Source organism: Cornus florida, unplaced genomic scaffold, assembly GCF_030987335.1.
Source record: "Cornus florida cultivar Cherokee Brave unplaced genomic scaffold, ASM3098733v1 CherokeeBrave_3.0.0_Hap2_Chr06, whole genome shotgun sequence".
In the NCBI taxonomy this organism is placed as follows: domain Eukaryota; kingdom Viridiplantae; phylum Streptophyta; class Magnoliopsida; order Cornales; family Cornaceae; genus Cornus; species Cornus florida.
This window is the reverse complement of record NW_026775576.1, coordinates 1,287,124-1,311,402: the sequence shown is the minus strand read 5'-3', so window position 1 is coordinate 1,311,402 and position 24,279 is coordinate 1,287,124. Positions and strand designations below refer to the sequence as shown.

The 24,279-nt window shown below is 38.6% G+C and overlaps 1 pseudogene; it reads left to right on the top strand.

The window, feature by feature from the left end:
* The first annotated feature begins 2,598 nt into the window (after positions 1 to 2,598).
* LOC132315169 (small nucleolar RNA R71) lies at positions 2,599 to 2,697 on the top strand (annotated as a pseudogene).
* The last annotated feature ends 21,582 nt before the right edge of the window (positions 2,698 to 24,279 follow it).

Genomic DNA, 24,279 nt, shown 5'->3' with positions numbered 1-24,279 from the left:
TGACAAAGAGCCAAAAATATGCAGGTTTTTGGGTTCAGAAATTTTTCTAAGTGTTGGAACTCAAGATCGATCGAACTTGAAGTTTGGAACGATCGAAGGACTTATGATTGATCTGAGAACAAGTTCAAACGATGGGATAGAGGTGATTTGGATGCAGGTCAAAAAATTTCTAAGTGTTGGATGCAGGTAGAAGTTCCATCGATCGAATCTTCCTTGGAGATCGATCGAACTTATGCAAAATGCTCAATCTCAACATAAAAGTGCATGCAGTCCTAATTAAAGTTCCTAGCAATGTATATGAACCAAAAACAAGTATCTAGACTTCGCAAGAATTGAAATTAAAGATAGAAATGAGGGAGGAATAGGGTTTTGACACCCTACGAAATGTCTTGCTAGTCTTTAACGTGTCTAGCAAGACGTTGGGCTCTTTTAGCTCGGATCAAATATCTTGTAATGCATACCCTCCTCAATGGGGTGATAAATGTTTTAAACTCCACCCAACAAATGGTTCTTTAAGGAACTTGTTGGATTAAGCTCAAAAGATGTTTTCGGTCCTTGTTCAAGACAATCTTTGGGCTTCCACGCCCTTTCAAAACAAGATTTTGAAACAACTTTCTTTGGTTTCAAGGTTGAAGATGGACTTTTTGAAACTTTGGTCTCACACAAAAATTCAATTCCTTCACTTTTAAGGTCATGACATTTCTCTACAACATTAATCTCTTCATGCTTGTCAAATGAGTTGGGGGTTGGATTAAAAATATTCAACTTTACCTTCATATGGCTAAATGAGATCTTCATTATCCCCGTCCTACAATTAATGTTGGCATTCGCGGTTGCTAAGAAGGATGGCCAAGGATAACGGGAATTTGGCTCTTACGATTTGGGACCGGTTCCGTGTCAATGACAACGAAATCAACGGGAAAGAAGAATTTATCAATTTTAATCAATACGTCCTCGATGATACCCCTAGGATTTTTGATTGATCGGTCGGCAAGTTGTAAAACTACTGACGTTGGTTTTAAGTCTCCTAAGCCTAATTTGACATAAACCGAGTATGAAAGAAGATTAACACTAGTTCCTAGGTCAAGAAGAACCCGATTAATGATATGATCACCAATGATGCATGAAGTGGTAGGTGAACCGGGGTCCTTAAACTTTGGAAGAGTGTTATGCTACAAAATTGAGCTCAGTTGCTCGGTTAAGACCACTTTTAGTGCTTGGCTTTTGTTCTTCCTCTTTTGGGTGCACAAGTCTTTCAAGAATTTGGCATAAGCCGGAATTTGCTTGATTGCATCCAAAAGTGGAAGATTGACTTTCACTTGGCTAAACACATCCATGATTTCATTTACTTTGGCCTTTTGTTTGTCATTTGAAATGGATCCTTTTAAGGCATCCAGAAATGGAGCTTTTGGTTCAAAAACCTTTTCAGAATTTTTCTTTGAAGTCTCTTTAACACAAGAAGTTTTCAAATTATTTTGCAAATCTTTCTTTTCAAAATTACTTTTCAAATCACTTTTTAACACATTCTCATTTATATGGTCATGCACATACAATGAAGGAGGAATATGATATGAAACGGGACAGGTGTCAACTTGTGGTTGCACCGGTTCACTCTCTTCATTGGACATACCCACTTGGTTGTCCACAATCTTTCCACTTCTCAAGGTAGTCACCGTATTGACGTGCTCTATTGTGTGACCTTCCGATGAGGGATGAGTCTCCACAACACATTGTAGCTTTTGTGGGGCATTCAAAGGCATTTTTCTCTTCTCTCTTGCATTCAAAGTACTAGCTATTTGCCCTACTTGGGTTTCTAGCTTTGTAATGGATTGAGAGTGAGAATGAAGTAATTGTGTGTTTGCCTCTAAGTAGCCCAAAGCGGTCAAAACTTTCTCTTCAAAAGTGGGACTTCTAACATTTCCTTGGGAATATGATTGATTAGGAAAATGAGAATTTGAAAATTGGTTTCCTTGTGATTGATATGATGATCTAAAACCTTGGGAACCTTGGCTTTGTAGTGGAGGCGGAATGTACTTTCCTTGAAAACCACCTTGGGAAGGGTTTGAGCCCTCCCCTTGGTTTTTCCAAGAAAAATTCGGGTGATTCTTCCAACTAGGATTGTAATGATTTCCATAAGGATTGTTCCCTTGATTAGTAAAAATAACATTTGTTTGTTCATGATGCTCACTTTGCACATGTCCATAGGGACAATTGGAAGTAGAATGTAAAATACTTGAACAAGTTATACATGTCTCATTAGATGCATGATGAGAATGGTTAGGGAAGGAGGTTACTTGATTCGCCGAGTTTTGGTTGATAAAAAATTGATCAAACCTTTGAGATAATGATTTCATTTCGGCGGCAATTTCATTGGAGTGGTCGACTTGATGTAAGCCAACACTCTTCCTACCACTAGAATTTATACCATTCTTCGAAGATAAAGTACGATGCAAAGAATTTTCACTCATTCTCTCATAAAGACGCCACATGTCATCCTCATGCCTATCAATGTAAGAGTCACCCATGGAAGCATCAACCATGCCCTTGTAATTATCTGATAAGCTCTCAAAGAAATATTGAACTAATTGCCATTTGGGCATGTCATGATGTGGACACTTCTTAAGCAATTCATTAAAGCGTTCCCATGCCTCATGAAAATTTTCTCCATCCCCATGTGAAAATTCTCGAATTGAGGTTCTCATGGCATTGGTTTTTGAAACTGGATAGTACTTCTTCAAGAATTCTTGTTGCATTTTTGCCCAAGAAGTTATTGAAAAAGGCCTAAGATTGTTAAACTAATATTTTGCCTTATCTTTAAGGGTGAATAGAAAAAGTTTAAGCCTTAAGACCTCTTCCGACATGTCCGTATATTTTACGGTGGAATAAACTTCAAGAAACTCATCCAAATGCTTGTAAGGTTCTTGTGATACCCCCGAATCTCCGGATGCGGGTTGGCCAGACCCACGCCCGATTTCCCGAGGGTATCAAACCAACAGGTAATAATCGAACACAGAATACAATTAAGACAAAGGAGATAAATAAAATTTGCTAAAATGAAAACTAAAATGATAATCCAATAATTAAAAACCTCATAATAAAATAATTCCATTGATAAATAAAAACTATTTTGGTACAACTGATCCACCATGAAATACAAATCGTTCTCCAATTTATACAACTCGGGAATCCATTTAGTGGACCCTTAACACATCCCACTGGACTCAAAAGACTGGAAATAAAACCTAAGTCAAAACATGAAATAAAATCCTATGTCATCGGTGGAGTGAATAACTGTATCTGCTCAGCACGATCAAACTCTACAGCTTGGAACTGACGAACACCTGTAAAAAAATAATAGAAGAGTGGGTCAGGCCCACGAGTAAGTTCTAATCTAAATACAATCCATACAGTGGCCCGATACGCAGATACACCGTAGATACCTCACAATATCTATCTAGTCCTTACACATATATATATATATATATATATATATCCACACTAAGGGACATTCACTGGACTACAGTAGGGGTCTCAACCTGAATAGGAGGCAACATGCTAATACGCACCCAAAGGTGGGCATGAGTACCTAGACTTAACAGGGTACACCTCAACCTACTATAGCCAGCTATGCATCCACTGCATATACGCACCCTAACCAACGAGTCTGAGACTCAAGCTCATCTCGTGGTACCATAACCATATATTTAAAGTCCATTCATATCCATCCATAGGAACTCCAATAAATCGTTCAGCTTATTCAACCGCACAGACTTATATAAGAGATCCAGTAAGTCGTTCAGCTTGTTCAACTGCACAGACTTAAATATAAGGAGAATTATGTTTTTATAATTCGTACCCTTATTCCAAATCAAGTAGGACTGAGTATTTTGAATCAGTCTGTCCCTAGTATGCCACCGTCCCATACCGGTGCATACAAGTCACAAAATCTAAATAATTAATCGAATAGGTAAAGCTGTTCACCAATTAAAATCCATAAGGTAGGAATTAGCGTTTTGAGCTAAACCAAACTTAGTATGCCACCGTCCCATACCGGTGCATACAATCTTCCATATCCATGTAAATTACAACATATAAATAATAAACAAGTAATTTATAGTCCAAAACCAAATATCCATATTATTGCAGAAAACTGTTAAAAGTTTCAGCAATTTAAATCCAAGAGTTAAACCATATAGTTGCAGGAACCGGTCTAAAAGTTCAACAACTAACATCCAGAGCATGCATCGATCAAATCCAATATAAAACCTTATCATGCATTTAAAAACAAGTTTTATTAACATACTGGATCCCATTAAATTGCTAAAATTTAATTAAGCAATTAATCCGTCTTCCATCCGTTAACAGCGTAGAAAATTTATTAATTTTATACTGTTTGTCCCATTGATTTAAAAATAAACTTAAATCATTTCAAGGTTTTAATCACACCCAAAATTAACTATTTAATCCCTCTGTGAAGTCTCATTAAATTTTTGAAATTTAATCAAGCCATTCTGTTCCTTTCTTCTGTTAATAGCATGCATAGTTGTATATTTTTACACTGCTTCATCCTTTATCATAGAGACTTAAACCATGCAACAGTGAGTTTAATAACACTTAGAGTTAACCATTTAGACCCTCTATGAAGTCCCCACAACCCACTAGAACCATTCAAAAGCTCAAACAGTGCCCACAGTATCAAACAGTTCGTAAAACCCATTAACAGAACGCACAAAAATGTTGGAGCCTGCTCTAAAATAAAAGAGTAGGCTCTTTCCCACTTGGAGCCAGCTTCAAACACCCTTTGAGCCAGTTCTTGCTGAAGGAGAGCCGGCTCTTGGCTTTCCAGAGCCGTTTCTCTCCCCCTTGAGAGCCTCCAGTCCAGTTTCTTCTTTGATTCCGACCTTCTGCTTCTTTTCCGGCCTATTTCTATCATTCCGTTGGTTTCTAAAACTGACCTTAGGTGTATTATTAATACCCAGTAGCATCCTAATGGTTTGATATCAACAATTAAAATCAATTACAGAGATTAAATTTGCTACCGAACTAACACGCGTTAGGAACAAAACTGAAACTATTTTTGCAACAACAGTTCTATCCCAACCCCTCTGTTCCTCTTCACAAACTGATCTTAGGAGTCTTATCCAATCCCAGTAAAAATCTCATGGTTCATTTACAGTAATTGAAAGCAAAAACAGTAACTGAAATTATAACAGAATTCACATGCCTTAAGAAAAGAGAACCGAAAACATACATGCATGAGTTACAACAAATATAATTTCAACACAACCAGATCATCAATAAAGCATATAATAAACATGTAAATTCCAGTTACTAATTGATTAAACCCTAGAGACTATCTAGGTGCACAGAACACGAGCCAAAGAGAAGGAGAAAGATAAGAACTTGCCTGTGATTTCAGTAATGAAATCCCGGCGTCGTCTCTAAGTTTTCGGCAACTACTAACTTCCTTCAAGCCTCCTATGGGTTTGATTTAATCCACCACCACCCTCCTTTGGGACTCACTGTTCTTCTCCTTGACAATTCTTACAGTGCCTCCGTTCACAACCCTCTATGTTATGAACTAACCTCACGTTTATGTAATATGAATTATGATCGTAAACCCTAGACTAAAGCATAATAGTTGTATTTATAGGTTTAAATTCTAAAACTCTAATCCTTATAATATTAGAGACATAGCCCTAATCTTAATCTTAGTCGGCCTATATAACAAAACCTACGATTAAATTCTATGTCGGTTCCACTAGGTGACATCCAAAAGAACTGTATTTTAAAAAAAATAATGTATATTTAAAACTCACGTAACTTAATGATAATAATTAAATCCAATATAAATTAATGCAAACAAAAGAAACAAAAAAAATTTCAATTTCAATTAATTCAAAAATGTCACACAATTAAATCAAATACTTCAATTAAAAACAAATAATGCAATTTAAATCAATTAAATAAATAAAAATGTAATTTAAACAATAAATTAAATACCAGGACTATCCTTTTGAAATTAGGGGTATTACAGTTCTTCACTTGGAAGTTCATGATAATTAGGAAGTATTTGAATGGTTTGTGGCTTGATTTCATAGTGGTGTGCTCTAAATGGTGGCAATTGAATGCATGTGGGTGCATTATATTCATTAGGCACATAGTGATCTCTTAAAGCAAGGGGAGGATTAGCAATTGGAGGTGCAACATGGGCACCTTGGTTGCCTTGAATGATGGGAAGTGGTGGAGCATAGATTGGCCTTGGCATTCCCAATGGAACTTGGCCTTGTTGTTGTGGTGGATGAACATAGGGCCTTGGCATGCCTAATGGTACTTGCATATTATCATGATGCATATTGGGGTGGAGGATACCTTGTTGGTCTATGTGACCAAAGTCCCCCACATGGTCCTCATTGTGTCCTTCCATTGATGAAATGGATTTACTAGAACTACCTCTTCCCCTAGGGTTTCGAACAATGGATTCAAGATGAAAATTTAAAGGGATAAAAGTGGGTCTCAATGATCTACGACCATGCATGCACAATGTAACACAACAAGCAATAACAACAAACACTTCACCTTCACAACAAATCAACAATCAACAACCTTCCTCCACATACAATGTTCTCATACTCCCATGCTTTAACAATATGCAAGAAAAGTAAATTGCCTCCACGCGGGCTCACGATTTATCTAAGAATTGAATTACAAGCCTCCACGTTGGCCGACGATTTAACTAAGAGTTTGAGTAAAGAAAAAGCTCACAAAGGTCCTTTAGCACTTAAACTCCAAATTTATAGCTTAGCTTAGCAATTATTTTTTTATTTATGATTTTAGCATTTTATCTTGCTTGCTTAACTCCTTTGCTTGGGATATCCTTTGCTCACCTTCTTAGCCCAATGCTCCTTGTCAAATAAGAACAAACACAAAAAGTAACAAAATTGAAAACAAAGTAAAGACACAATCAAAAGAATACTAATTCCTAATTGATTCCACAAATACGATGTTGCCAATCAATCAGTCCCTAGCAACGGCACCAAAAACTTGGTGTGTCGTCGAACCAAACCCAAAGTTTATGCAATGTGTTCAAGTTTTACATTTAGAAATTGCCATTACTACCTTTCACTAAAAATATAACTAGGGTGAGTAGGGATCGTCCCAAGGGATTGAGTGTCGTACTAGGTTGAGGAATCAAAATTAGGGTTAGTAGGTCGAGTGATAAAAAATAGTGGTTGGTTGGTTGAATTAAACTAGGTGCAAATTAAACTAAAGTAAACAATAATGTAATAGAGAGAATAAAAAAGAGAGAGATCTTGGGGTTTAGAGATCACCACTAAGCATACTTTTCTACACCTTTAATGAATGATTAATGAGGGGAAGAACATGTATTGCAACAAAGTGTATGTGTGTGGTTGTTTCAACAAGCATGGATGACAGATTAAGCATATATTGTCTAAACAATATGGTGGATAGCACAACATATCAAATTAAGCTATTAATCCTTTCTTTAAGCTCACAATCCAAATACATCACAAGGTTAGAGATACATGTTACTTGCTTTTCATAAGTATGGAACATCAACAGCAAGTATGGAATGTCCTCCCATTTAACAACTACACTACAACTAAGCTAATGGTATGAAATTAAACTAATTAAACTAAGGGAGAGGCACAATCCATCAAGCAATGAGTATGAACTATCAAATAAACCACAAGAACATGACATTAAGCACTATGTCTTGACAATCTCTAGATCTATAGCATCAACACACATAGACATGCATCAATAACACAAGAAATAGAGACAAACACATGAATATCTATTCTAGCATACATAGACATATGGATAGAATGAAATGATCAATTGAAAACATTAAACCACATAAATCATTGAATAAACAAGATCTATATATATAAAAGTGCCAAGACATGAATCACAATACAAATCCCCTAAAAAAATACATAAATCAAGAAGTAGAAAGCATGCTTAGGGCTAACTTTAGCCCCAAGAGGATGTCTAGCCACTCATGGATGATGTCCTCCAACCCTCAAGGGCAAGCTCCATGGAAGAAATCTGCTCCTTGGTTGATGAAGAGTCTCCAATGGTGTCTCTAGCCTCTTCCTCTTCTTTGCTTCCTCCCTAAGAGTTCTACAAGGTATGATATGATATGATGTGATATGATACAAAAAGTAATCCTTATCCTTATATAGGTAGGTTAAATGACACCCAAAATGAGCTGGGGTCGTACAGCAAATATTCCCTAATGATTGGATAAAGGACAACTTTTTGTGAGCTGGAAATTTAACTTTTTCGTATTGGAGGAAGTTCGATCGATTGAACTTTGGACTTGGATCAATCGAACATGGCTGAGATCTATTAAACTTAGGCTGGATCGATCCTCAATGGCGGTGCCTTGAAGTGACAAAAGCGGTTGGTAAGGTGGTACAACTGGATAAGATCAATCATTTGGATAAGGACAAGTATGTTCGATCGATCAGAGATGGAAGTTGGATCGATCGAACTTTGAGATTTTTGAATAGGAACAAACTTGGCTCAGATCCATCTTAAAGTGCTGAGATCGATAAAAGTTGGATTGATCGAACTTTTCTTGAGATCGATCGAAGTTGCTGAAATTCCACCCTTTGCTTCATTTTTGCTCTACTTTGTTCCTTTCTTTGATTCATCCCAGAATTGCTTCAATTATGTTCTTATTTGGTTGAGTTAGCTTATTTTGGGGATAAGTACCTGAAAATGGAAATAACACGAAATCAATACAAAACGGTAAAATAAGATAGATAAAGGTTCTAGAATACCTAAGCTTAAGGGGTTTAAATACGCACTTTTCAGCGCTCATCAAGTACCTGTCAGATGGTGAAGATTGATCATCAGAGGCTGCCTAGAGCTCTACAGCCACTACCGATACCGGAGTGGAAATGGGAGAGTATTTCTATGGATTTTGTGGAGGGATTGCCTAATTCCTATAAGGATCACAATTCCATTTGGTTCATCGTAGATAGATTGACGAAATCCGTTCATTTCTTTCCTATTCGCACTGACTTCACATCGGAGCAGTTGGTGAGACTTTACATTACAGAGATTGTGAAGTTGCATGGCATTCCATTGTCTATTATATCGGACAGGGATTCGAGCTTTATGTCAGGATTTTGGAAGAGTTTTCAGCAGGCTTTGGGTACAGAGTTACATCTTAGCACTGCTTATCATCCTCAGACTGATGGACAGACAGAGCGGGTTAATCAGATTATGGAGGATATGCTACGTTCGCGTGTTCTTGATTTCAACGGCCACTGGGAGGATTATTTGCCACTTGTGGAGTTTGCATATAAAAATAGTTTTTAGAAGACTATTGGTATGGCACCATTTGAGGCATTGTATGGCCGACCATGTCAATCGCCTGTTTGTTGGATGGAGGTTTGCGAGAGTAGATTTTTAGGTCCTGAGTTCATTAAGGATACTTCTAAGAAGATCGCTCTTATTCGGGATTACATGCGTACTGCTCAGAGTCGGCAGAAGAGTTATGCGGATCGTCGTACTCATGCTTTGGAGTTTCAGGTTGGGGATTAAGTTCTACTCAAAGTGTCTCCTGTGAAAGGAGTGATGCATTTTGGGAAGAAAGGAAAGTTGTCACCACGGTTTGTCGGTCCATTCATGATTACAGATCGCATTGGCGCTGTAGCTTATCGGTTGGCACTTCCGGATAATTTGGATCGTGTGTACAATGTGTTTTATGTTTCCATGTTGCGAAAATTTCTGCGAGATGAGGATCGGTATCAACATATCGATGTTGAGGAGATTGAGTTGCAACTGGATGCAACATATTTGGAGCCACCATGTCGTATTGTCGACCGTCGGGATCAAATCCTTCGTAATAAGGTTATCCTTTTGGTACGTGTTTAGTGGAGTCATCGCAATGAGGCTGAGACTACTTGGGAACGGGAGGATGTCATTCGCTCGCAGTTTCCTGAAATATTGGAATAAGGTAAAAGCGAATTCCGAGGACGGAATTCCTTTTGTTAGGGGGGAAGAATGTAATACCCCTAATTTTAAAAGGATAGTCATGGTATGTATATATATATATATATAATTAATTTCATTGTTTACTTGTTTGTTTAATTGTGTAATTAATTGTTTATTTGACTGCTTATATGACGTAATTGATAAAGTGTTTTATTTAAATGTATTATTTTATTAAATGGTATTTACTTGAATTAATTGTAATTGTATTTTTGTTTTCCTTAATTGGAGTAATTGGTTAGTAATTTAATTACGTGAATTGGTTTACATTAGGGGTTGGTTAATGTTTAGTTTAGGTTTTAGTTTCTTTTAGGATTCACGTGGAGGCTGACTAGAATTTAATTAGGGTTTCTGTCGCCAGTTAGAAGTGGACTAGGGTTTTAAATAAGCCTATATTATATCATGATACATCTGCATAGGGTTACAAACAAACCCTATTCACATATCGAGAGACAGAAAGAAATAGAGAGAGGTTGTGAGAGAAACAGAGCAACTTTGGTGAGGGTTGTGGCCGTGGCTTAAAGGTCAGACCTATGAGGAGGGAAGGTTAAGCAATAGGAGGTCGACGGTGAATGGACGTTGTCGGAAAACTTAGGAAAACGGCAACAAGGTTTTGATTTCCAAAACTGCACAGGCAAGTTCTATTTCTATCTCTTTCCCTTAAACCTGTATTCTGTGCATGCCTAAGGAAACTCCAGGAACTTTAAGTTATTAAAATGAACCATGTATGCATGCTAAAACTTGAATTACAGTATGTTAATTATATGTGTATATGTTTAAATTTTATTTAAAGTATATCGCATGAGTTATGATTTTAACTTGTTTGGATTATGCATAAGAGGTTTACATAATGTTTAGGGTTGAGCTGGACTTAAAACAGTAGCCTTAGGACCTTAACAGAGGAAAACGTAGTCGCCAGAGCCGTGGAAGACGAACTGTCATAGTTCGGTCTTGGTGCACACGTCGACCAGTTTGCATGAACTGGTTGACACCTTGGTGATTCGGTCGACTGGTTGGTTGAAACCTATTGACACCTTGTGGAAAAACATCAAATGGTTATTAAACCAGTCGACATCTATGATGATTCAGTTGACATCTTTTAAATTCAGTGGACTTTTGCAAACCAGTTGACATCTAGGAGTTTTACATCAACTGATTTAGGCGAACCATTCAACACTTGGGATTTTACATCAACCAATTTAGGCGAACCAGTCAACACTTGGGATTTTACATCAACTGGCTCCTGTAATCATCATATGGGTTGTCCAGTGTAGGATTTTGGCACATAGGTTGGTATCTAGGGATGGTTGGGCCTGGTTAAATAATTTTAATGAATTTCTTGGACCTGAAAATTAACTAGAATGCATAACATACAATAATATGCTAGGTTTGGAATAAAATTATCATAATGGTTAATTTATGGGTATTGTTTTAAACTATTTTAAATCAATCAACAGAATTGAAATAGTTTAATCATGTTGTGGATGTTAGATAGTCTATTTGAGATGCCTGATAATTTGTATAAAATAAATTATATATGTGCTATTTAGATTTATTATTATGGCTAAATAATATGCAAAGATTGTACCCATGTTTTATATCATGGCTATATGAGATCAATGGATGTATTTATAATTGTATGCATCTTTGTTTAGTTTAATGCACCGGTATGGGACGATGGCATTCTAGGGATGGATTAACTAAAGAAGTTAAGTCCTACCAATTCCGAAATAAGTTGGATTAACTATAAAAGTTAAGTCCTACTTATATATTTGTATATGCACCGGTATGGGACGGTGGCATATTAGGGATGGCTTAGTTCAAAACACTAAGACCTACCTATACTAGGGACGGATTAGTTCAAAACACTAAGTCCTACCTATTCTGAAATAAGATGGATTAACTACAAAAGTTAAGTCCTACTTATAACTATGTGTCAGGTCAACAAACCTTTTGAATGACATACCTTGAACGGACTTTATATATATTATTATGGTACCATGATATGAGCTTGAGTCTCAGGATCATGGTCAGGGTGCGTATATTGCCTAGGATGGATATCTGGACAGAGGTGTTGTTCCCTGGTATGTCTAGGTACTCATGACCACATTATGTGCGATTTGCATGATATTTCTACTCAGGCTGAGACAGACCTATTGAAGTAGTGAGCCTCCCATAGTGTGTACTTATACATATATGGACTACTCTAGATATTGTTGAGCTATGTAGGATTTATCTGCGTATCGGGTTTCTGTATGGATCATAGTAGAATAGGATTTGCATGTAGGCCTGACCAACTCTCTTATTTTTCAGGTGCTCGTCAGTTCTAGGGTTAGAGCTTGGTTGTGCAGAGCAGATACAGACACTCATTCCTCCGACTACGTAGGACTACTTTCTATGTTTAGCTTTAGATTTTATTTCAGTTGTTTCAGTTTCAGTTTGGGATATTAATAGGGGTCCATAGGATGGATACCCGAGTTGTTTTATTCTGGATTATTGGATTTTAACATTATTAACTTTTGAGGATTTTATAATTAGAATTCTTTTTAGCTTTAATATTTATTTCATAATTTGGTTTTGTATTCCGTATTCATTTTTAAATATTAATTGTTTGATATTCCCTCGGGTTCGGGCTTGGGCCTGATCAAACCATGTCTCGGATTCGAGGGGTATCACAACTTTTTTTTTGGTTTTTGCTTTCTATGCTTTTCTTAGCTTAGCTTCTTTGCTTTGAAGATCCCTTGCTTTGCTTCCTTGTCTCCAAGTACCTAGTTAATCAAGAACAAACACAATAAGTAACCAAAATAAAATAAAGTAAAGACAAGATCAAAAAAGTACTAATTCCTAATTAATTCCGAATACTGCGTTGCTCAATCCCCGGCAACGGCGCCAAAACTTGGTGGGTCGTCAATTACCAACGCTTGAATTGTGATAAAGATGTGGCCAAGCTTAAATTTGTAAAATACCACTACCATTACTAACTACTAAAGGAGCAAGAGTAAGTAGGGATCATCCCAAGGGAAAGAGAAGGTATTCCGGGATTAATGTGGGATTCGTAGGTCGAATGATCAAAGATGGTTTTATTGGTTTAATTATACTATGATGTAAACTAAAGTAGTGCAATGTAAAGACAACTAAAATAAGTGAGATGTAGAGAATGAGAGAGGGTTCTTGGGATATAGAGTTCACCATTAAGTATTGTTTTCCTAGACATTCAACATTTGACAAATTAGGGGGATTATGTGTTGTAAACAAAGTGTGTGCAATTGATTGGTTTGTTAAAATTGGATAGCCAAATAAGCATACATTGTCTAAACAATCAAGTGGATAGCACAACATATCAAATTAAGCCATTAAACCTTTGATAAGCCCACAATCAATGCACACTCAAGAATCTAGAGAAATATACTACTTGTACTCATAAGCATGAATCATTGTTCAACAAGAATGGAATATACACCTATTTAGGAAATTATTGCAATTAAACTACAACTATGCTAATGACATGAAAATTAAACTAATTAAACTAAGGAGGTGGCACAATCCATCAAGAAATGAGTATGAACCATCAAATAAACCACAAGAGTAATCCATTAAGCATCATGCCTTGACCAACACTAGACTCATCAATTTAACACACATAGATATGCATTAAATGTAAAGAATCAAGTGTAAAGCACATGACCATTCATTCCAACATACATAGACATATGAATAAAATTAAAAGATCAAATGGAAGTATTAAACTACACAAATCATTTAGAAACAAGATTTATATATATAAGAGGTCAAAACAATAGTTACAACACAAATCCCCATTAATTACAATCATCAAAGTCTATGAAGCATGCTTAGGGCTATCTAGCCCCAAGAGAATAGTCTAGCCACTTATGGTTGGTGTCATCCAACCCTCAAGGGCTTCCTCTGTGGTTGAATTCATCCTCTTCCTTCGTTGTTCTTGGTGGAAAACCCTAGAAGAATAAAGAACTCTCTCCAAAATGTAAAGTTCTCTCTCTAATCTCTAGCCAATCTCTCTCTAATCTCTAGCCAATCTCTCTCTCACTAACCAGCCTCTATGCTAAAAATAGCCAAATTCCTTATATAGGTAGCTCAAATGTCACACCTAATGGTCAGACCTCGTGTATTAGGACCTCCAAATGATTGCATCACGAGCACATCTTCAATTTAGCTTGAAATCTATTTTTCACGTAATTTGAGGAAGTTCAATCGATCGAAGTAAGGCGGCACATTTATTTGGATAAGGATAAGGGCTGAGATATTTATGGAAAAAGGATAAAAGTGGTTGGTGAGGATAAGATCAAAAGGTTCGATCGATCAAAAGAAAGGTTTGATCGATTGAATAGGAAATTTTCCTAAGGATAAGGACAAGGGGTTCGATCTATCATGGCATGGTTGGAACGATCGCAGTGCGATCGATCATGGATTGGTTCAATCAATCATAAAGGGTTCTTTCACCACTTTGCTTCCATTTTGCTCCTTTCTTCCACTAGACTTTAGATTGCTTCCTCTAATGCTTTAATTCAGTTAATTTGACATGTTTTGGAGATAAGTGCCAGAAAAGAGGAATAACATAAAATTAGACTAAAACGGAAAAATAAGATAAATAAAGGTCCTAGAACATTCAAGATTAAGGGGTTTAAATGCATACTTTTCAGCGCTTATCATCCTTAACAAGGACCGATGCACAATTAAGATAAAAGAATTCAAGATATGTTCACAATGGTCCCAAGCGACGATGTCAAGATCCAATGTTTACACTTCTTTCCTTTAAGTACCTAATTGCACAAAGTAACAAGTAACAAAAATAAAATGAAATTTAAAGCAAGCAATCAAATGAGTACTAATACTGTAATGACCCGGTCTTTTTCCTCTTTTCCATTTTTGGCGATTTTTTTTTCGTCTTTTTCCTATTTTGTCTTTTCCCTATTTCGTCTTTTTCCCGTTTTTCATTTTTCCTTGCATAACCTCACTTGTTGTGCTCGAATTTGATTCTGATTTTGCATGCATTCATGGTATTTGATTTCCATGACATTGGTATTTTTACTTTTCTTTGAAAAGCATGCTAGATTAGTACTTTTCTTATAAAAGGCCTGAATGTGTAATTATTTATAACTTTTGGGGTTTTAGTGTAATTATGTAAAATAATTATTTTTCGTTTTAGGGACCTTTTTGCAATTTATTTTAGAGGATATTTTGAAAAATGACCATTTTGCAATTTTTGAAAAGTGTGACAAGTGTCACACTGTCATGGAGCCATTTGTTGACATTTAGGTGAAGAGACTTGGCACCATGACTTCTTGACATTTGGTGGGTGGAGATTCATCCATGTGTTGGCCTTAGATTAGTGCGCATGTAGCCTTTGATTGGTGACAAGTGTGGGCTTGGGATTTAGTCTTGGAAGAGGTATTGGATTAGTGACAAGTGTAGGATCAAGGTTTAGTCTTGCGTTGTGTGTGTGAGAGAGGTAGTGTAAGAGCACATAGTGAGTGGAGGATTTCTAGCCCTTCCACACACCATTTTACACTTTACCTTCTTCATTTCATTATCTCTCTTGAACCCTAGCAAATCCACCATTGGAGGAAAGCTTAGTTCATAGCTTCTCCCTTCAATTTGGGTCACTTCCTTACACCTTAGAGTAAAAACCTTGGGAGAGAAAAGATTCCTCTCATTCTCCTCTTTAATAACCCTAAACTTGTTTTACATTTAGGGCTTGGTTGTTTGGATTATAGAGATTCAATTCTCTATTGAGGTAGGGGTGGTTGTATGTTTATCCTCTTTGGGTTTTATATACATTGGAGCTTGATATATATTGATTACATGCTTTAAAATTTTTGTATTCACATATAGATAGAGATTTTGTATGCTTGACTTCGGATTTGTGGATTAAAGCATGTATATGACTATTAAATTGTATAGGTAGGTTATTGTTGAATGATTTGCCTAATACTTGTGATTTCATTGAGGGTTTATGATGAATATCTTGAAATTACTTTGTGTTGTAAAGTAATATAGATTTCATTGAAATTCTTGTAAGTATCACTTGAAATTACTTGTAGGTAAATTGCTATATTGCATAATTAGTAATTGTGGCCTACATTAATATTAAATCCATGTGGCATAATGTGTAGTATCATTAGCTTGCCACTTTAGACATGAAACCTTAGGGCATGGTTTGTGTGGTTTTACCCTACTTGTGCTTTTTAGGTAGTTTATGCATTGAGATTGTATAAATGTCATGAACTTGTTGGTTTTTCGAAGCTTGTAAGGATATGAAATATTTGATGGCTAGAGTTTGGCTCTAGTATGGAGGATAGGAATTCTCCTAAGTCATAGTGCGATAGGTAGTACCTTGTGGTTCATAATTACCCAAAATAACTTGTATGGTCTCGTGGCCACATATCCTAGCCTTTCCATTACTTGATTTCGCATTACTTTCCAAGTTGTAAATCATGGATTTCTTGTAGCTTGTGATTTGGTAAATCTTAGTTTTAATGTGGTTAGTGTACTTGCTTATGTATATTTAGATGTTACGTGTTTACCGTTTCAACATTTGTATAGCTTGAGATGATCCCTTAGAACACCATGGGAACATAGACGTTAGGTGGAATGCACCCTTGTGATGGTCTATGTTTGGTTCACATTATACTTGAAACTATAGGGTATGCGCATGCACCACATCCTACGAGTAACTTAATTACTCACCCTAATGGTTTGGGTTGTTTTTCAGGTAAAGAGACTATGTTCTTGGAGGCTCATCATCCTTAGAAGCTTTTGAGCTAAATGAAGCATTTTTGTATATTGACATGCAAGTGTTTAGCATTCCTTTCTTTTGATATCATATTTTGAATACTACGTATGTATGGTACTTTTGAAGATTATGTAACCTCTTTGATGTGTAAGATGCTTAAGTAATCACTTTTGACATTAGAAGCATGTATGTAAAGAGGCCAAGGGCCAAGCATGTCTATCTTGGTACTTAGACACTTTTGGTATAACATTTTTGTTTCAATTGTCTTTTAAACAAACTTTGAGGTTTGAGAGGTCAAAATCTTGTAAATGATGTGTATGGGGCCATGGACCATTGTTTATGTTTATTTATTCATATCAAAGTTGTTGATATTTTCACATTCTCAAAACTCATGAAAAATCAGTTTTACATATTCATTGTGAACCAAAACATCATGGGATTCAAAGTTGAGGTTGAACCTTCACACCTTGGGCTCATAGTAGCTTTTTCAACAGCTTTTCGTGGTGTTTCAATCGACTGAAACTCTATTTTGGTAGACCAATGGCAAATGGAATTGCTCATGCACAGTATTATCACATTCCAGTAGCCAAATGCATTGTTCATGAGTCATTTCGGTCGACCGAACCTTTATTTCGGTCGACCGAAGCAACACAAACCTTTTCTTCATGATATCAGGTCTCAGGACTTTGATTTTGGTCATCCGAAAGTCCATTTGGGTCAACCAAAATAGCTTGATCCCGAGCCTACTCTCTGTGGAGTTCCAGCACTGGTCATCCGACTTCAACGGGTCATAACTTCTTCAGTTCTAATCCAAATAGGGTGATTATTAAGCCTAAACTCAAGGATTTTTAGTCAGATTTCTAATGGTACCAATCCCATTCTAAAATTATAAACACAGTGGGAGTTATGTATATTTTAGTAAAACAGTGTTAGTTTTCACTTCAACCGGGAAGGGGCATTTTGTGGAATTCTTAGCCAATGTTCATGGAACCTCTTGGAATATTTCAAAATGATTAGATTAGGTTGTATTAACCTTGTTTTACTTATTTAGAGTCAAGTTTCTCCTTTTAATTGTGAATTGACCTTTTTGCCCCTTGGATGACGAATTTTGTCCTTTTTGACCCTTGTTTCCGTCTTTGTTCTCTTTGTGCTTTGTGAACTCATGGAGGGTCACATTTGTGTCTTAGAAGTGACTCTTATCTCTTAAGACCCTAGTTTATCATTTACTTTTGCATTTCGGATCCATTATCAAATCAACTTTCGTTTTATCACTGACGCACCGGGTTGAAAAGCTTGGGCCGTCACAAGTGGTATCAGAGCTCCTAGGTTTGAATACCTTAGGACGACGGGTTTTGGGTGCATATCATGCTTTTGTTGATATACTTCGATGCATTCATATGCTTTTAATTACATGTTTTGGCATTATAACATGTTTAGGTGTTTCTTGATAAAATGCTTAGTAGTATGACATGTCTTGGTGCTTATATGCCATGTGGTTATTAGCATCCTTGTTTGACATGTATGCTTAATTGCTTAAGTGCTTAATTGTTTAAAAGCTTTTCTTAATTGCTTTAGCATGACAGTATGTTGCATATCTCATCTTGTTTCATGTCTTGTGCATTCATAGTGTGAATTGCACTTGGTCATAATAACTTGTGTTATTGTTAACCTCTTTTCTTTCGTGCGTTTAACGTCATGGTTGTCATGCGTGGAGAGTCTTCGCGTCAGGGCACTGAGGAGTAGGTGACTGACACCGAGTTCACACGGGGTCCGGGGAGGCCCTGGATTCCAGTTCGTGGCGTGGACGCTAATCCGCGGACGGGCACCGACTTATGAGGAGCGAGGCTCAGGGAATCAATCAGGGGATCCCTGAATCTCTACAGGAGTTGATATGCAGGCAGGTGGCAGGGATACAGATTCTGGCACCGGCACCGACACCAGTAGTCAATGAGGCACTAGAGTACTTTATGTGACTATAGAGGGTCAAGATTGATCCATTTGCGGGGAGTTCAGATCCACTAGTCTCGGAAACTTTGTTGGACTATATGGTTCGCAAGTTAGACAGTATGGCGGTACCCACGGATAGGTTGAGGATTTCCTTGACGGCTTCTTTGTTCATGGGGGATGCAGATATCTGGTGGAGGTCTATGACCAATGTCCACAATGTTGAGTTGATGACTTGGAATGAGTTCAGGGGTTTGTTCTTCGAGTGCTTCTTTCTTAGGGCTATGACGTAGGAGATGAGGACACAGTTCGCAGGTCTTTATCAGGGCACTATGAGTGTCATTGAGTATGAGACACAGTTTACTTCTCTCTCTCATTATGCCGAGGATATGGTAGCGACAGACGAGGCCAGGGTAATGAAGTTTCAAGATGGGCTACATCTTGACATCAGGCCACGAGTCTCCATTCTTGATTTGAGGACCTACAGGGAAGTGGTCCAGAGAGCTATGCTAGCTGAGGTAGAGGAACGGGATCAGTTACAGATTAGGGGTTCATACAAGCAGCCTCGTGGTGACACTCCGTCATTTTTCGGGGGCCAGTGGAAGAAGGCTAAGGCCGAGGACAGTTCACGCACTCAGGGATAGTCATAGTAGGCCCAGTCTGTATCTACAGTTCTAGTATCTTCGGGGTCGGCTCGAGGAGTGATTTGTCACCATTGTCAGCAGCCGGGGCATATCAAGCCTCGCTGCCCATAGTTTCAGCCACAGGCCAGTCAGTCACAGGCTAGTAAGCCTACAGCTTCGACGAAGGGGGTTCACGGAGCTTGTCATTATTGTAAACAACCAGGTTACTTTAGGAGAGAGTGTCCGAAATTATAAGGTGGGACTCAGAGTGGCATAGGTTCACAGGTCGCACTGGCACAGTCAGTAGTTGTGCAGTTAGGTTTCAGGGTGCCTCAGGCACCACAGCCGGTGGCGCTGCCAGCTGGTTCTTATCCGGTCAGAGGTCCTACACCTACTGCTTTCGGACATCAGTCGGGCCACCAGGGCAGTTCTCAGCAGTCGGGGGCTCAGGGACGGGTTTATGCATTGCTGCAGGCCGATACCTCCACAGGAACTTCTATAGTTTGCGGTATCTTTCCAGTTTTCAGTTCTTGGGCTAGAGTTCATGTTGACACAAGTACATCACATTATTTCATTTTTGCATCATTTGCACATTCATTGGGTCTGGAGGTCACGCTTCGAAACAGCCTTCTTTGTGTTGACACACCAGTTGGGGGTCCAGTGTCTTTGGATCCTGTTTGTCAGGGTTATACTATTGAGATAGCTGGGCGGACCTTAGAGTTCGATTTTGTTGTTCTCGACATGACGGGCTTTGACGTCATTATTGGGATAGATTGGTTGTCATTCTTTCGGGCTACGATTGATTGCTTCCGCGGGAGGGTGTCCGTTTGCACTCCCAAGGGAGATTGTTTCCATTTTGTGGGAGATCGGAGTGATTCCCACCCGGCGATGATTTTCTGCATTGGTGACTGGAGTCGCCACAGATCCTACTTGGCTAGTTTGCTAGTTGACGAAGATAACAATTTGGGCCGTATTCTTCTGGCAGTTGTTGAAGAGTTTGTTGATGTCTTTCCAGAGGAACTGACAGAGTTACCTCCTTTCAGGGAAGTTATTTTTGCCATTGACGTCATTCCCGGTACAGCACCCATCTCTATGGCACCGTATCGTATGGCACCAGCAGAGCTTGATGAGTTGAAAGGTTAGTTGGATGAATTGAAAGCTAAAGGCTTCATTCGTCCTAGTGCTTCGCCATGGGGAGCACCGGTTCTTTTTGTGAAGAAGAAGGATGGGTCTTTAAGACTTTGCATCGATTATCGCAAGTTGAATCATGCTACGATCAAGAACAGGTATCCTTTGCCTAGGATTGATGACTTGTTTGATCAGTTGAAGGGAGCGACATGCTTTTCGAAGATTGATTTAAGATCAGGTTACTATCAGTTGAGGGTTAAGGATGAGGATATATCCAAGACCACTTTTCGTACACGGTATGGCCATTATGAGTTTCTGGTGATGCCATTTGGTTTGACCAACGCTCCAGCAGCTTTCATAGATTTGATGAACCGTGCATTCAGTGACTATCTTGATAAGTTTGTGGTGGTGTTCGTTGATGACATTCTCGTGTACTCAGCTTCGAGGGAGGAGCATGAGTATCACTTGAGAGCAGTTTTACAGATCCTTAGGGATAACCAATTGTATGCCAAGTTCGAGAAATGCGAATTTTAGCTACTAGAGGTGAAGTTCCTTGGACATGTTGTGTCAGGGGGCGGTGTTGCAGTGGATCCGTCGAAGATTGAGTCTGTTATGGATTGGGAGCGTCCGAAGACAGTGTTTGAGGTTCGGAGCTTTCTTGGCCTAGCCGACTATTACAGGAGATTTGTTCGGGATTTCTCTCGTCTAGCGGCAACTATGACTCGATTTACTCGTAAGGGGGTCAAGTTCATATGGAATGAGGCTTGTGATTTTGCTTTTCAGGAGTTGAAGGTCAGGTTGACATCAGCTCTAGTTTTGATCATACCTAAACGTGGTTTGGGTTACGTGGTTTATTACGATGCTTCGCGAGAAGGATTGGGTTGTGTCTTGATGCAGACAGAACGGGTAGTTAATTATGGGTCTCGACAGTTAAAGACTCACGAGTTAAACTATCCGACACATGACTTGGAGTTGGCAGTAGTTATCTTTGCCCTGAAAGTGTGGAGACATTATTTATACGGGGAGAAGTTTAAGATTTTCTTCGATCACAAGAGTCTCAAGTATCTCTTCTCTCAGAAGGATTTGAATTTTAGACAGTGCAGATGGGTTGAGTTCATGGAGGACTATGATTTTGTGTTGCAGTATCATCTGGGAAAGGCCAACGTGGTGGCTGATGCATTGAGTAGGAAGTCACGGGGTACTCTTGCTAGCATTTCCATTCATAGATGGAAGATGCTAGGAGAGCTTGTAGAGCTTGGTTTGCAGTTGTATGAGGATGTTTCACCGGCTATTTTGTTTAGCCTTGTGGCTCAACCGGCTCTTGTTAGCAGAGTTATTGAGGCACAACAGGAGGATGGGGAGATGAAGTCCATCCACGATCAGATTTCAGGCGGCGGGAATGTAGAGGGTTAGACCTTACATTCAGACAGTGGTCTCAGGTACAGGGGAAGGATGTTTGTTCCCTTGTCTTGTCATGACGTTGTTCTTCAGGATTTTCTCCATTCTTGACTCGCAATTCATCCTGGTGGTACGAAGATGTATCACAATTTGCAGAGACAGTTTTGGTGGAAAGGTATGAAACAGGATGTTTCTCAGTTCATAGCTAAATGCCTTACTTGTCAACAAGTGAAGGCAGAGCATCAGAGACCGGTAGGTTTGTTACAACCACTACTAGTGGCAGAGTGGAAGTGGGAGCACATCACTATGGATTTCGTGACGGGACTTCCAAGATCCAAGGCAGGGAATGATGTCGTTTGGGTCATTGTCGATAGATTGACTAAGATGGCTCACTTTTTGCCTATGACAGTGACAGATGACGCAGAGAGGCTTAGTGGACTGTATGTGGGGTAGATTGTCAGGCTTTACGGGGTTCCGGTATCCATTATTTCGGATAGGGATCCCAGGTTCACGTCTCACTTTTGGCAGAGTTTTCAGGAGGCTCTTGACACAGGGCTTCATTTCAGCACAACATTCCATCCTCAGACTGATGGTCAGTCGGAGTGTACCATTCAGATATTAGAGGATATGCTACAGGCTTGCATTTTGGATTTTAGGGGTAATTGGGAAGACTACTTACCCTTGGTTGAGTTTGCCTATAACAACAGTTACCAGACCAGTATTGGCATGGCACCTTTTGAGGCATTGTATGGCAGACCTTGCAGATCTCCAGTTTATTGAACCGAGGTAGGTGATACAGTCGCCTTAAGTCCCGATATTGTCTTTGAGACTACAGAGAAAATCAAGTTGATTCGGCAGCGGTTGGCTACAACTCAGAGTAGGCAGAAGAGTTACGCTGACAAGAGGAGGAGATCCTTGTCCTTTAAGGTAGGGGACCACGTCTTTCTCAAGATTTCTCCACAGAAAGGACTTTTGAGATTTCGGTAGACGGGCAAGTTGTCTCCTAGGTTCATTGGACCATTTCAGATTTTGGAGCTCGTCGGTGAAGTTGCTTATCATTTGGTATTGCCGCCAGACCTGGATAGGGTTCACGACGTTTTCCATGTATCTATGTTGAGGAAGTACGAGCCGGTTCCATCGCATGTTTTACGGTGGACAGATGTTGTTGTTGATGAGGACGTGACCTACGAGGAAGGTCCGGTCCAGATTCTTGATTCACAGGAGCAAGTTTTTCAAACCAAGACCATTCCATTAGTTAAGGTCTTGTGGAGATATCACGGCGTTGAGGAGGCTACCTGGGAGGTCGAATAGGAGGTTCACTCTCGGTATCCCCATTTGTTCTCTCTGTAAGGTACGACTCGATTTCGGGGACGAAATCCTTTTAAGGAGGGTAGGTTGTAATGACCCAGTCTTTTTCCTCTTTTCCATTTTCGGCGATTTTCTTTTTTCGTCTTTTTCCTATTTTGTCTTTTCCCTATTTTGTCTTTTTCCCATTTTTCATTTTTCCTTGTATAACCTCACTTGTTATGCTCGGATTTGATTCCGGTTTTGCATGCATTCATGGTATTTGATTTCCATGACATTGGTATTTTTACTTTTCTTGAAAAGCATGCTAGATTAGTACTTTTCTTGCAAAGGGCATGAATGTGTAATTATTTATAACTTTTGGGGTTTTAGTGTAATTATGTAAACTTTTGGTATAACATTTTTGTTTCAATTGTCTTTTAAACAAACTTTGAGGTTTGAGAGGTCAAAATCTTGTAAATAATGTGTATGGGGCCATGGACCATTGTTTTATGTTTATTTATTTATATCAAAGTTGTTGACATGTTCACATTCTCAAAACTCATGAAAAATCAGTTTTACATATTCATTGTGAACCAAAACATCATGGGATTCAAAGTTGAGGTTGAACCTTCACACCTTCGGCTCATAGTAGCTTTTTCAGTAGCTTTTCGTGGTGTTTCGGTCGACCAAAACTCTATTTCGGTTGACCGATGGCAAATGGAATTGCCAATGCACAGTATTATCACATTCCAGTAGCCAAATGCACTGTTCATGAGTCATTTCGGTCGACCAAAGCAACACAAACCTTTTCTTCATGATTTCAGGTCTCAACACTTTCATTTCAGTAGTCCGAAAGTCCATTTTGGTCGACCAAAATTGCCTGATCGCGAGCCTAGTCTTTGTGGAGTTCCAGCACTGATCATCCGACTTCAACGGGTCATAATTTCTTCGTTTCTAATCCAAATGGGGTGATTCTTGAGCCTAAACTAAAATATTTTGAGTCAGATTTCCAATGGTACTAATTCCATTCTTAAATTCCAAACACAGTGGGAGTTATGTATATTTTAGTGAAGCTATGTCAGTTTTCACTTCAATCGG